This window comes from Schistocerca cancellata, chromosome 3 (genome assembly GCF_023864275.1).
Source record: "Schistocerca cancellata isolate TAMUIC-IGC-003103 chromosome 3, iqSchCanc2.1, whole genome shotgun sequence".
NCBI classification, from domain to species: domain Eukaryota; kingdom Metazoa; phylum Arthropoda; class Insecta; order Orthoptera; family Acrididae; genus Schistocerca; species Schistocerca cancellata.
Window position 1 is genome coordinate 778,661,706 of NC_064628.1, and position 14,370 is coordinate 778,676,075.

Genomic DNA, 14,370 nt, shown 5'->3' on the forward strand with positions numbered 1-14,370 from the left:
GTACACAATATCATGGGTGAGAAGCCTCTTGAACCTCCTAACGTTACTCATATGTCAGTTGTATATACAGGCAGGTCCATTGATCGTGACCAGGCCAAATATCTCACGAAATACGCGTCAAACGGAAAAACTACAAAGAACGAAACTTGTCTAGCTTGAAGGGGGAAACCAGATGGCGGTATGGTTAGCCCGCTAGATGGCGCTGCCATAGGTAAAACGGATATCAACAGCGTTTTTTTTTAAATAGGAACCCCCAATTTTTTATTACATATTCGTGTAGTGAGTAAAGAAACACGAATGTTTTAGTTGGACCACTTTTTTCGCTTTGTGGTAGATGGCGCTGTAATAGTCACAAGCATATGGCTCACAATTTTAGACGAACAGTTGGTAACAAGTAGGTTCTTTACATTAAAATACAGAACGTAGGTACGTTTGAACATTTTATTTCGGTTGTTCCAATGTGATACGTGTACCTTTGTGAACTTATCATTTCTGAGAACGCATGCTGTTACAGCGTGATTACATGTAAATACCACATTAATGCAATAAATGCTCAAAATGATGTCCGTCAACCTCAATGCATTTGGCAATACGTGTAACGACATTCCTCTCAACAGCGAGTAGTTCGGCTTCCGTAATGTTCGCACATGCATTGACAATGGTTGGTTGGTTGTTTTGGGGAAGGAGACCAGACAGCGTGGTCATCGGTCTCATCGGATTAAGGAAGAATGGGGAAGGAAGTCGGCCGTGCCCTTTTAGAGGAACCATCCCAGCATTTGCCTGGAGTGATTTAGGGAAATCACGGAAAACCTAAATCAGGATGGCCGGACCCGGGATTGAACCGTCGTCCTCCCGAATGCGAGTCCAGTGTCTAACCACTGCGCCACCTCGCTCGGTCATTGACAATGGCCTGACGCATGTTGTCAGGCGTTGTCGGTGGATCACGATAGCTAATATCCTTCAACTTTCCCCACAGAAAGAAATCTGGGGACGTCAGATCCGGTGAACGTGCGGGCCATGGTATGGTGCTTCGACGACTGTCAAGAGTTCAAGTTTTTTGTTAGCATAAAATGCTTAGTGAAGGCAGAACGAATGTTGAAGATGAAGACCGCAGTGTACGAAAATGGTTCAAATGGCTCTGAGCACTATGGGACTTAACATCTATGGTCATCAGTCCCCTAGAACTTAGAACTACTTAAACCTAACTAACCTAAGGACAGCACACAACACCCAGTCATCACGAGGCAGAGAAAATCCCTGACCCCCCACAGCGGACGACCATCAACCTCACGGACAGATGTCAACTTGGCCAAAGTGCGTGAAGTCGTACGATCTGATCGAAGATTATCCATGAAAATGATTGCTGAAGAACTGAACATCAATCGAGAAACTGAACTGAAGATCTTGGTATGAGAAAGATTTGTGCAAAAAATTGTCCCCAAAAATCTCACACCACAGCAGCGAGAAACACGGAAAAATGTGGCAGCCGATCTGTTAGAGCAAACGGAAATCAATCCAGAATTGTTGAGCTGTGTTATCACTGGTGATGAAAGTTGTTTTTTTTTTCAGTACGATCCAGAGACAAAACGCCAAAGTTCGCAATGGTGCTCAAAGGATCACCCAAACCAAAGAAAGCTCGCATGTCAAAGTCAAAAGAGAAATGCATTTTTCCGGTCGAGTATGATCTCCCTGAGGGTATAATTATAACGCCGCTGTCCGCCATTTCCCCACTTGTCACGTCCGAGGCGGAAGATAAGAAGTTGAAAATCATATCACTCCTTTAAGCAGGGTCGATGAGAGAAGGTCTACTAGCAGTTGTTCTGACGTGGCACTAATACACCAGGTTGTCCGTTGTAAGGCAAAAGTCAATAGTTGGGTTCTATACTATAACAGTGTCTTCTGAGTTCGTTATTTGGATATGTAATCTTCGAATTTAGGTGTTACAGTATCCATTCTCCAGCATGCCATATCAAAGCGCTTTAACTAAATCAATGGAACCAAGAAAAAGAAAAGCAGAGAGAGACAAGGTATTTCATATACGAGACACAGAACATGGGACGCTATGGTTAAAGGGTCTTTAAACTTTAGCCTTATCACTGAGGAGTATAAGAGGAATGCACATGCGCAACGCATGGAAGACAACAGAGTCCCGAAGTTGGCAAATGAGTACCGCCCTCTTAGACGACGACCACTGGGAAGGCCCTGCAAAAGATAACGTGACTGAGACGGAAATGGTCGACAGGCCAAAACCTTGAAAAGAAAAAACGAGAAGATTCACTAACAAGGACAGTATCTGGTCTCGAACAAACACATGTACACAATCCCGTGAGGGATCGTTTAAAGGTCCCTTATTGTGCTGGTGATATTCGTTTAACTGTTAACCTCTGCAGTCGTCCATTAGAGGCCCCTGAATATGCTATGCCGAATTCGACGTTCGTCTGCCGCTAGGCCAGTCGAGACCAATAGAGATGGTGCAGTGTGTATGTCAAGTTGCATTCTGTGAAGTTATCTGCGTAGCCAAGCGACAGATTGGTCGGCGATTGGTAACCAATTATTCTAATGCATTGCAGTTGGTTGACATGAAGTTACGATGAACTCTTCTTCGTGAAAATCCTATTGATGTAGATGCATCATTCGTATGTCCGCCCCGATAGCTGAGTGGTCAGCGTGACGGATTGCTGTCCAATGGGCCCGGGTTCTATTCCCGGCTGGGTCGGAGATTTTTCTCCGCTCAGAGACTGGGTGGTGTGTTGTCTTCATCATCATTTCATCCCCATCCGGCGCGAAGGTCGCCCAATGTGGCGTCGAATGTAATAAGACCTGCACCAAAACGGCCGGACCTGTCCCGTAAGGGGCCTCCCGGTCAATGACGCCAAACGCTCATTTCCATCATTCGTAGGTTTCCTGGTATCTAGCATAGTGCAAAAACATTATCACCGACTAGAAACGGATACTGTTGTAACACCAATACATAATTATGATGCTAGTGCTGATAATGGAGAACACCTCAGTGGAAGCGGTAGTGAGACGGCAAGTTCGAGAAGAGACGATGGAAGCAGCGAAAGTGGATTCCAACCTTCTCCTGATAAAAAGTTTAAAGTCGAAAGTGTCATCTCGGTGTCTGACGACAACACACTGAGGAACATGATGATTATAACGTCAAAAGTTTCAATGCAGGTGACAAGCTCCTGAAAAGATACTCTAAAGTGAAGGCTTCAAGCAATATTAAAAGCTTACTGGACAATGTGGCAAATAAAAGAGAAGGCAATACAGTTTTCAAAGGAAATCATATGCTGCAGTTTAGTATCATATTGCAGAGTGTAATGTCGAAGTTTGATGAAGCGTGAGAATACGGCTCTTCCGTTCATTGTTGGCACTGGACGTTATCAGAAATCGCGAGAGTATAAACTTTATACGGCACTGGGATTTATTACTAATTTGAAATAGGGGATTAGCATAACCGTATAAATAAGATCCAAGCATGAAAAATGATAAGAACGACGAAGGAGAGATAATTCAAAGAGCCGAAATATTTGTTGCTGAAATGGATCTGTGATCAGAGCCAGTTCAACTATGGGCTTTCTCCCGAAAGAACGCTATCCATGAAATGGGAGTGAAGTCCTGTCTAGATGTTGCAATCAGTTAACAGTTTAACACTTAGCTACATTATCAATGTTGCTATATCAATGGATGGACGATTGGCAGACAAACTCTATCTATGCTTCCAAGAACTAAACAGAAATTTTGGACCCCGTGTGTCAAAGGAAATAAAAAATTGTGCCGTCCAAATGTCTTCCTAGATGCTAGTATGAGCGAGAAGATGCCGAAAGAACATCTGAAGACGTTTTTTCAGTCAGTTTTGTTTCCACATTTGACGACAAAGTCACTACCACTTTGCGACTCCTGGTCCGGACGTAAGCATCAACAAGAGGTACTAGAAACCTCTGGAGGAAAAGATGTAGTTTTATAAATCATTCCATTTAAAACTACAAAATATGCAAAGCTCTGGACGTCTATTTTTTCAGGCAAGAGAATCACAGGCTCTAAATTACAATGATGGAAAATTGCCAGAAATCTAGAAAAGTGTTTATTTTGTGCAACATTTTGTTACGTTATTGTCACAATGCAACACTACTGTCACATATTGCTGGGCAATATTATTTCATTTTTCTGCGGCTATTTCGCAGTTGTATAGTGAGTATACTGGAGCAGTGTGTCTGAGAAGGCAGTCCTGCACTCTCCACAGTGGGTAGTGTGCCGCCGAGAACGTCTCTATAACTTCCCCTATGGGCAGAAAGACAAACGCTGAATCTCATTAGGTCGAGCGGGCCTACTCTGGGGACGGGGTGGTGGATGGCGGAGGGTGGGGAGGGGGGGGGGAGGGAGAGGGGCCTGGGAATGGGCAGGTAGCGGAACCCGGGCAGTAATCCAGTCCAGTACTACTGAATGCCAGGCTGGCGACATAGCGAGGTGGCATAGTGGTTAGCACACTGGACTCGCAGTCGGGAGGTCGCGTCCAGCCATCCTGCCTTAGGTTTTCCGGGAATTCCGTAAATCGCTTCAGGCAAATGCTGGGATGTTCCTTTGAAAGGGCACGCCCAACTTCCTTCCCCATCCTTTCCTAATTCGGCGAGACCGATGACCTCGCAGTTTGGTCTCCTCCCCCTCCCGAAATTAACCCATTAACTGGGCTGGCGTCTGCATCTCTGGGTTCAATGGATCCCAGGCCACCCCACAGCCCCCAGAGAATAGCTGAGCACGACATACTTTTCTGCGAGACTTCGAAGGTTCAAATATCGTGGCACCATCTCACCAGCATCTGACAAATCTTTCGTGTTCGCTCTAAAAAAATTGGTTCAGCCAATAGTGTTGTGTCGCCCTGGACAGGTTCTTGGCATGTAAGACTAACCAATCATGAACGCGTTTCTTTGGCTGATGACCAACTTCATGTTCCAAAATGTCTCGTGTGCGCAAAAATAGCTCAGTTTCGAGCGCTTTCCAAAGCTTTTCCAAGAACGTAGCAACAATACCCACCCGTTACATTGGCAACCGCATCCTCTCCATGTAGCGTTTTTTAGTGAGTAGAGAACTGAGGGCCGTGTACTTGGATTCTTGGCATTCTGTTCCAGACTGTCATGGTGAAAGCGTTCTCCATCAGGCCGATAGAGAGAGCGTCGTCTCCAGACGCCATTTGGTGCTGGTTGGCGCACGGTAGCTGTTTAGGGGAATGTAAGCAGCGCAACTGCGGTAGCGCGATCCATTTTTTGTGCAGCTCATTGCTTTCTTACTTTGCCGTGCTGTTTGAGTTGCTTCCTTCGGTCATATTTGTGGCTTCTTGTGCTGATGGCAACCTTGAGCTGGCCAGATAAGCAGATCTTGTGCTGCTATTTCCACACTGTCTTGCACAGTGTTTGACACCTCCCACTGCTCTCTGTTGATATCATTGTGATTTCTGTCAATAATGCAAATGCCGTGTGGCTAGGGGCTCCTGTCGGGTAGACCGTTCGCCTGGTGCAAGTCTTTCGAGTCGACGCCACTTCGGTGACTTGAGTGTCGATGGAGATGAAATGATAATGATAAGGACAACACAACACCCAGTCCCTGAGAGGAGAAAATCTTCGACCCAGCTGGGAATCGAACCCGGGCCGTTAGGTATGACATTCCTTGGCGCTGACCACTCAGCTACCAGGGGCGGACACTTCTCTCAATAATTATCGCGAATAAACAATTGTTAATCTCAGTCATGACACAGATTTCAAGATCCTTATACTCTTCCTAAAACCTGCCCTAGCTAGACGACCCATTAGAAAACAAATATAACCGATTGTGTTCCCAGATAGTTTATTTCACTGTGTTGGCGTCGCCCTTGTGCACAGAGGACTACTACTAGGATAACTTACTTATTATTTTGTGAAAGTAAAGAGCATTGAACCTGTTCTTCTTATATCAGTACGACTTAGTTTCTCCGGATATTGCTTTGTTAAAGCAACGCCCATTGCACACGCTCGTCTTGCATCAGTACACTGTACTCTTCAGTGCTGTTGTATGAAAGCGACGAGCACTGCACGCGCTCGACTTGCATCATCGGACACAATAGGATATCGTTTCATTTGATAAAATTGTTTGAATAAAATGCGCTAAAACGGAAATTTATTTATCAATATTGTGTTGTTAGGTTCTTGATTAATAATTATTTTATCCTGATGACCAGCCTGACTTGAATGGGACGCGTTTACAGGTTCGCTACAGCGTTAAACATGCTAATTCAGATTTCACTCGTGTTGTGACACACTCATGAGTCACCTTTTGAAGCTACTTGCCTGCAACATGCCGCTGTCATGATAGATTAAACACTCAGCTCCTTGGGGACTATACAACCGCAAATGTACGAGGGCAAGTCAATTATTATCCGCAAAGTAATTACAAAATTTTATTGTAATAAAATAGGAAACTTACAAGATCATCATTTTTCGTCATAGTCTCCTTGCGTTTCAACGCACTTGGTCCATCTTTGTACAAGCTTCCTGGTGGCCTCATAAAAGAAGTTTCTCGGTTGAGCTGCGAGCCAGGAATGCACCGCGTCCTTCACTGCTTCGTCCGAGGCAAATCGACGGCCCCTTAATGCCTATTTGAGTGGACCAAACAAACAATAGTCAGAAGGGGCAAGATCGGGACTCAAATATGGATCAAATGGCTCTGACCACTATGGGACTTAACTTCTGAGGTCATCAGTCCCCTAGAATTTAGAACTACTTAAACCTAACTAACCTAAGGACATCACACACATCCATGCCCGATGCAGGATTCGAACCTGCGACCGTAGCAGCTGCGTGGTTCCGGACTGAAGCACCTAGAACCGCTCGGCCACAGCGGCCGGGTAAATATGCTCTTCAATTCCGTTGATGCACCCATGGCTTCCGACCGAGCGGACGCGTTTCTTGAAAATCGATAGATCGCCTACAGTCGTAGTGTTCGGTTTTGCTGAATTGCTGTGACGCCCCAGCCGCAATTAGCATTCATGTTCAGCCACGGGAATATTAATACTCTGATGGAAAAGAAATCTTAATACCAAGAAGGAGTTGTACGGCAAGGACGAAAGTTGGTAGGCGTGTTTCTGCAGTTGAAAGATATCTACTCAAATTTTGCGCCAGTTGCATTATAGTGGCGCTACTAAAGAGCCACTATGAGGACGCAAATCAGGTTTGCTTTATTTATACGCCTTAACGGTCATGAACTTTAGTTACCTTTAATATTCGACATGGTGAGTTGATGTTAGTCAAGAACGTCTTTAAGGTGACAAAGACCCCATAACCGACATCTCACTGAGTTTGAATGAGGTAGTGTAACTGCGCTGCGAGAAACTGGATGTTCATTCTGCGATATTGCAGGAAGACTAGGTAGGAACATAGCCACTCTACACGATTGCTGGCTGCAGTGGTCACGATAATGTACAGTCGCTGGAAGAGCGGGCTCCGGACGGCCACTTTGCAATACCGAAACGGAAGACTTTCGTGTTCGGCATATGGTGCTGGCACATCATACTGCATCTGCAGCAGCTATCTGACCAGCTGTTGGCACCCCGGTAACACAACGAACTCGTACTAATCGATTACTTCAAGGACAGCTTCGAGAAAGATGCCCTGTAGCGTGCATTCCATTGAGCACAAACCGCCGCCATTTGCGACTTCAGTGGTGCCAAGCGAGAGCTCATTGCTTGCCAGGGTAGAGGTTTGTTGTGTTTTCTGACGAAACTGTTTCTGCCTCGGTGCCAGTGATGGCCGTGTGTTGGTTGGGAGGAAGCGAGTTGAAGCCCTGCAACCACCCTGTCTGCGTGCTAGACACATTGGAGCTACAGCTGGAGTTATGGTGTGTCGCGCGATTTTGTATGACGGTAGGAGCACTTAGCGGTTATCCCACGCATTCTGACTGAAAACTGTATATCAGTCTGGTGGTACGACCCGTTGTACTGTCATTCATGAACAAAATTCGAGTGGGTGTTTTCCAACAGGATAACGCTCGCCCACATACCGCTGCTGTAACGCAGCTTGTCCTACAGAGTGTCGAATGTTGCTGCTCGACCACCACATCTGTCTCCAATCGAGCACATATGGGACGTCATCAGACGACAACTACAGCGCCACCCACAAACATAATTAACTGTCCCTTTATTGACCGACCAGTGGCACATGCATGGAAAGCCATCCCACAGATATGCGGCACCTGTAAAACAAAAAGCACACACGTTTGCCTGTTTGCTTTCAACATTCTGGCGGAGACAGATTATTAATGTACCAGCATCTCACATTTGCAGTGGACTATTTCGCGCTATCGTTAATCTGCGACATTGCAATGTTAATCACTTAAATACAGGGTTATTACAAATGATTGAAGCGATTTCACAGCTCTACAATAATTTTATTACTTGAGATATTTTCACAATGCTTTGCACACACATACAAAAACTCAAAAAGCTTTTTTAGGCATTCACAAATGTTCGATATGTGCCCCTTTAGTGATTCGGCAGACATCAAGCCGATAATCAAGTTCCTCCCACACTCGGCGCAGCATGTCCCCATCAATGAGTTCAAAAGCATCGTTGATGCGAGCTCACAGTTCTGGCACGTTTCTTGGTAGAGGAGGTTTAAACACTGAATCTTTCACATAACCCCACAGAAAGAAATCGTGTGGGTTTAAGTCGGGAGAGCGTGGAGGCCATGACCTGAATTGCTGATCATGATCTCCACCACGACCGATCCATCGGTTTTCCAATCTCCTGTTTAAGAAATGCCGAACATCATGATGGAAGTGCGGTGGAGCACCATCCTGTTGAAAGATGAAGTCGGTGCTGTCGGTCTCCAGTTGTGGCATGAGCAAATTTTCCAGCATGTCCAGATACACATGTCCTGTAACGTTTTTTTTTCGCAGAAGAAAAAGGGGACATAAACTTTAAACCGTGAGATTGCACAAAACACGTTAACTTTTGGTGAATTGCGAATTTGCTGCACGAATGCGTGAGGATTCTCTACCGCCCAGATTCGCACATTGTGTCTGTTCACTTCACCATTAAGAAAAAATGTTGCTTCATCACTGAAAACAAGTTTCGCACTGAACGCATCCTCTTCCATGAGCTGTTGCAACCGCGCCGAAAATTCAAAGCGTTTGACTTTGTCATCGGGTGTCAGGGCTTGTAGCGATTGTAAACGGTAATGCTTCTGCTTTAGCATTTTCCGTAAGATTTTCCAAACCGTCGGCTGTGGTATGTTTAGCTCCCTGCTTGCTTTATTCGTCGACTTCCGCGGGCTACGCGTGAAACTTGCCCGCACGCGTTCAACCGTTTCTTCGCTCACTGCAGGCCGACCCGTTGATTTCCCCTTACAGAGGCATCCAGAAGCTTTAAACTGCGTATACCATCGCCGAATGGAGTTAGCAGTTGGTGGATCTTTGTTGAACTTCGTCGTGAAGTGTCGTTGCACTGTTATGACTGACTGATGTGAGTGCATTTCAAGCACGACATACGCTTTCTCGGCTCCTGTCGCCATTTTGTCTCACTGCGCTCTCGAGCGCTCTGGCGGCAGAAACCTGAAGTGCGGCTTCAGCCGAACAAAACTTTATGAGTTTTTCTACGTATCTGTAGTGTGTCGTGACCATATGTCAATGAATGGAGCTACAGTGAATTTATGAAATCGCTTCAATCATTTGTAATAGCCCTGTATGTTACCTAGACAAATGTATTACCGAAGTTTCATTACTCTAAATTAATTATTTCTTGGTGCTGCATTTTTTTTTTGTGTCGGTGTACGATTTCCAGTAGGCTTCGCCGCACTCACATCGAAGCTTGTAGACGCCTGCAGTGTGGAGAGGATCTATGGACTCTCTCATGGGTTTCACTATATGTCGAATTCGTCAGCCACTCTTTAATAGAAGCATACTTCCTGTGTTGAGCAGCACCTTGCCTACGCAGTAGCTGATATCTCTCATGTAAGGTACGTGAGCAAGAGGAAGACTTTTTCTGTTTCACACGTGGAAACTCGATTATTTACACGAGTTGGCATTTTGCACACTCTAAGGTATGCATTTCATTCCCTATTGCCGGCCTTCGCAACCAGCCAAGGGATATGCGGACCAGTCACTGACGTAATTCTCCAGCTGGCCGCTGCATAGTGCAGGCTCAGGTTTCCGAAACTAGGTGTTCTTCCGTCAGTGGTGGACTACAAAGGGTGGACAAAAATATGGAAACAACTGGAGGAATTCGTGCTTGAAATACACGGAAGAGTCAAAGAAACTGGTACACCTGCCTGATATCGTGTAGTGCAGAAGTGCCGCAAACTAATGTCTGAAGTAGTGCTGTAGGGAATTGACACCTTGAATCCTGGAGGGCTATCTATAAATGAGGAGGTGAAGACTTCTAATGATCAGCTCGTTTCAAGGCATCCCAGATATGTTCAATAATGTTCATGTCTGGGGAGTTTGGTGGCCAGCGGAAGTGTTTAAACTCAGAAGAGTATTCCTGGAGCCACTCTGTAGCAATTCTAGACGTGTGGAGTGTCGTATTATCCTGCTGGAATTGCCCTAGTCCATAGGAATGCACAACGGACGTGAATAGATGCAAATGACCAGACAGGATGCTTATGTACGTGTCGCCTGTCAGAGTCGTATCTAGACGTAACAGGGGTCCCATATCACTCCAACTGCACACACCATTACGGTGCCTGCACCAGCTTAAACAGTTCTCTACTGACATGAAGGATCCATGGCTTCATGAGGTTGTCTCCATACCCGTACACGTCCATCCACTCGATATAATTTGAAACGAGACTCGCCCGGCCAGGCAACATGTTTTCAGTCATGAACAGTCCAATGGCTGTATTGACGGGCCCAGGCAAGGCGTAAAGCTTTGTGTCGTGCAGTCATCAAGGGTACACGAGTGGGCCTTCGTCTCCGAAAGCCGCAAATCGATGATGTTTCGTTGAATGGTTCGGACGGCGACAGTTGATGATCCAGCACTGAAATTTGCAGCAATTTGCGGAAGGGTTACAGTTCTGTCATGTTGAACGATTCTCTTCAGTCGTCGTTGGTCCCGTTCTTGCAGGATCTTTTTCCGGCTGCAGCGATGTCGGAGATTTGATGTTTTTCCGGATTCGTGATATTCACGGTACACTCATGAAATGGTTGCACGGGAAAATCCCCACTTCATCGCTTCGTCGGAGATGCTGTGTCCCGACTATAACACCACGTTCAGATTCGCTTAAATCTTGATAACCTACCATTGTGGCAGCAGTAACCGATCTAAAAACTGAGCCAAATAATTCCTGTCTTATATAGGCGTTCCCGAACCCAGCGTCGTATTCTGCCTGCTTACTTATCTTCGTATTTGAATACGCACATCTGTACCAGTAGCTTTGGCGCTTCAGTGTAAATGCAGATATTAGCCAACCCTGCTAGTTGCGCTGTTCTGTTTCACAACGACCAACATCTGTGCAATATCCTCAACAGATTGCAAGCGTCAGTCGTGCTCAGAGCGGTGTTCCGTGTAACTGTGTCCCCATTACGGCGGAGCTCAATGCATTCGAATCTGGGCAAATTGTTAGTGCGTGTACGGTGGGTGCTTCTGTAACCAAGGTAGCCGAAGTGTCTGAGGCACCGCATCGAAGAACTATAGACCTATATCTCTAACGTCGATCAGTTGTAGAATTTTGGAACACGTATTATGTTCGAGTATAATGACTTTTCTACAGACCAGAAATCTACTCTGTAGGAATCAGCATGGGTTTCGAAAAAGACGATCGTGTGAAACCCAGCTCGCGCTATTCGTCCACGAGACTCAGAGGGCCACAGACACGGGTTCCCAGGTAGATGCACTGTTTCTTGACTTCCACAAGGCGTTTGATACAGTTCCTCACAGTCGTTTAATGGACAAAGTAAGAGCATATGGACTATCAGACCAATTGTGTGACTGGATTGAAGAGTTCCTAGATAACAGAACGCAGCATGTCATTCTCAATGGAGAGAAGTCTTCCGAAGATAGGAAATGCAGTCCGAAAACAAAGGAAGTAGGTTACAATACACTTGTTCGCCCACTGCTTGAATACTGCTCACCGGTGTGAGATCCGTACCAGATACAGTTGATAGAAGAGATAGAGAAGATGCAACGGAGAGCAGCGCACTTCGTTACAGGGTCACTTAGTAATCACGAAAGCGTTACGGAGATGATAGATAAACTCTAGTGGAAGACTCTGCCAGAGAGACGCTCAGTAGCTCGGTACGGGCTTTTGTTGAAGTTTCGAGAACATACCTTCACCGAGGAGACAAGCAGTATATCGCTTCCTCCTACGTATATCTCGCGAAGAGACCGAGAGGATAAAATCAGGGAGATTAGAGCCCACACAGAGGCATACCGACAATCTTTCTTTCCACGAACAATACGAGACTGGAATAGAAGAGAGAACCGATACAATGTACTGAAGGTGCCCTCCGCCACACACCGTCAGGTGGCTTGCGGAGTATAGACGTAGATGTAGGTGTAGAAGAGTTATACTGCATACGGGGAAAGCGGAAGATCATCCATTATGCCACAACGCGGACGAAACTGTATCTGAAGTGATCGCGTCCCGTGAATCTAACTCACCTGACCTAACTGCAATTTGTTTTTGTTAATTTACGTGAAGAGGGACATGAACAGAGACCGATTTGATGACATAGATGCCATCAAGAACAGAAGATGGAGCTGTTCGCCATCATTGCAGATGTGTATCAAATATATTTCCAACAATTCAGTTAATGATTGAAGAAATGTGTTAAGTGTAACAGAGTGTTTTGAAGGTGATCAAATCTATTTGTGAAAAAGGGAGAGAGGGAGGGGAAAGACAGAGAGAGAGAGAGAGAGAGAGAGAGAGAGAGATCATGTACGAGGTGCGTTCAAGTTCTAAGGCCTCCGATTTTTTTTTCTACGGACTGGAAAGAGATAGAAACATGCGCATTGTTTTAAAATGAGGCCGCATTCATTGTCAATACGTCCCAGAGATGGCAGCACCGTACGGCAGATGGAATTTTACTGCCAGCGGCGAGAATGACAACTGTTTTAAATACTTAAAATTGCGACGTTTTCCTTACTTGAACAGCATGCAATCATTCGTTTTCTGAATTTGCGTGGTGTGAAACCAATTGAAATTCATCGACAGTTGAAGGAGACATGTGGTGATGGAGTTATGGATGTGTCGAAAGTGCGTTCGTGGGTGCGACAGTTTAATGAAGGCAGAACATCGTGTGACAACAAACCGAAACAACCTCGGGCTCGCACAAGCCGGTCTGACGACATGATCGAGAAAGTGGAGAGAATTGTTTTGGGGGATCGCCGAATGACTGTTGAACAGATCGCCTCCAGAGTTGGCATTTCTGTGGGTTCTGTGCACACAATCCTACATGACGACCTGAAAATGCGAAAAGTGTCATCCAGGTGGGTGCTACGAATGCCGACAGACGACCACATGGCTGCCCGTGTGGCATGTTGCCAAGCAATGTTGACGTGCAACGACAGCATGAATGGGACTTTCTTTTCGTCAGTTGTGACAATGGATGAGACGTGGATGCCATTTTTCAATCCAGAAACAAAGCGCCAGTCAGCTCAATGGAAGCACACAGATTCACCGCCAGTGCTGAAAAAATGATGGTGCCCATGTCCTGGGACAGCGAGGGCGTAATCCTTACCCATTGCGTTCCAAAGGGCACTACGGTAACAGGTGCATCCTACGAAAATGTTTTGAAGAACAAATTCCTTCCTGCACTGCAACAAAAACGTCCGGGAAGGGCTGTGCGTGTGCTGTTTCACCAAGACAACCCACTCGCACATCGAGCTAACGTTACGCAACAGTTTCTTCATGATAACAACTATGAAGTAATTTCTCATGCTCCCTACTCATCTGACCTGGCTCCTAGTGACTTTTGGCTTTTTCCAACAATGAAAGACACTCTCCATGGCCGCACATTCACCAGCCGTGCTGCTATTGCCTTAGCGATTTTCCAGTGGTCAAAACAGACTCCTAAAGAAGCCTTCGCCGCTGCCATGGAATCATGGCGTCAGCGTTGTGAAAAATGTGTACGTCTGCAGGGCGATTACATCGAGAAGTAACGCCAGTTTCATCGATTTCGGGTGAGTAGTTAATTAGAAAAAAAAATCGGAGGCCTTAGAACTTGAATGCACCTCGTATTGAAGTGATTTAGTAATTGATAGTGATTAGGTCCCATGGTGAAGGAAAGTAATTAATGTTAGTCATATGCATGACTGTAGGCTTTCCCGACGTATAATACTGATGCAGATTTCTCGGGTCTCCAGCCGGGTGGTAGCGTTGATATATCGCGACGTTTAGGGAAGTC

At 45.7% G+C, this 14,370-nt stretch overlaps 2 protein-coding genes across 2 annotated transcripts in view; both read right to left on the reverse strand.

Annotated features, from left to right (window-relative positions):
* LOC126176561 (uncharacterized) overlaps positions 1-14,370 on the reverse strand; it is a 129,084-nt gene that overhangs the window by 11,293 nt on the left and 103,421 nt on the right. The gene's annotated exons all lie outside the window — the stretch shown is intronic.
* Positions 844-14,370, reverse strand: part of LOC126175825 (juvenile hormone epoxide hydrolase 1-like) — a 507,162-nt gene continuing 493,635 nt past the window's right edge. The window contains exon 7 of the transcript XR_007535617.1: positions 844-887. The gene's annotated coding sequence lies outside the window, so the exon portion shown is untranslated. The remainder of the gene's footprint in view (positions 888-14,370) is intronic.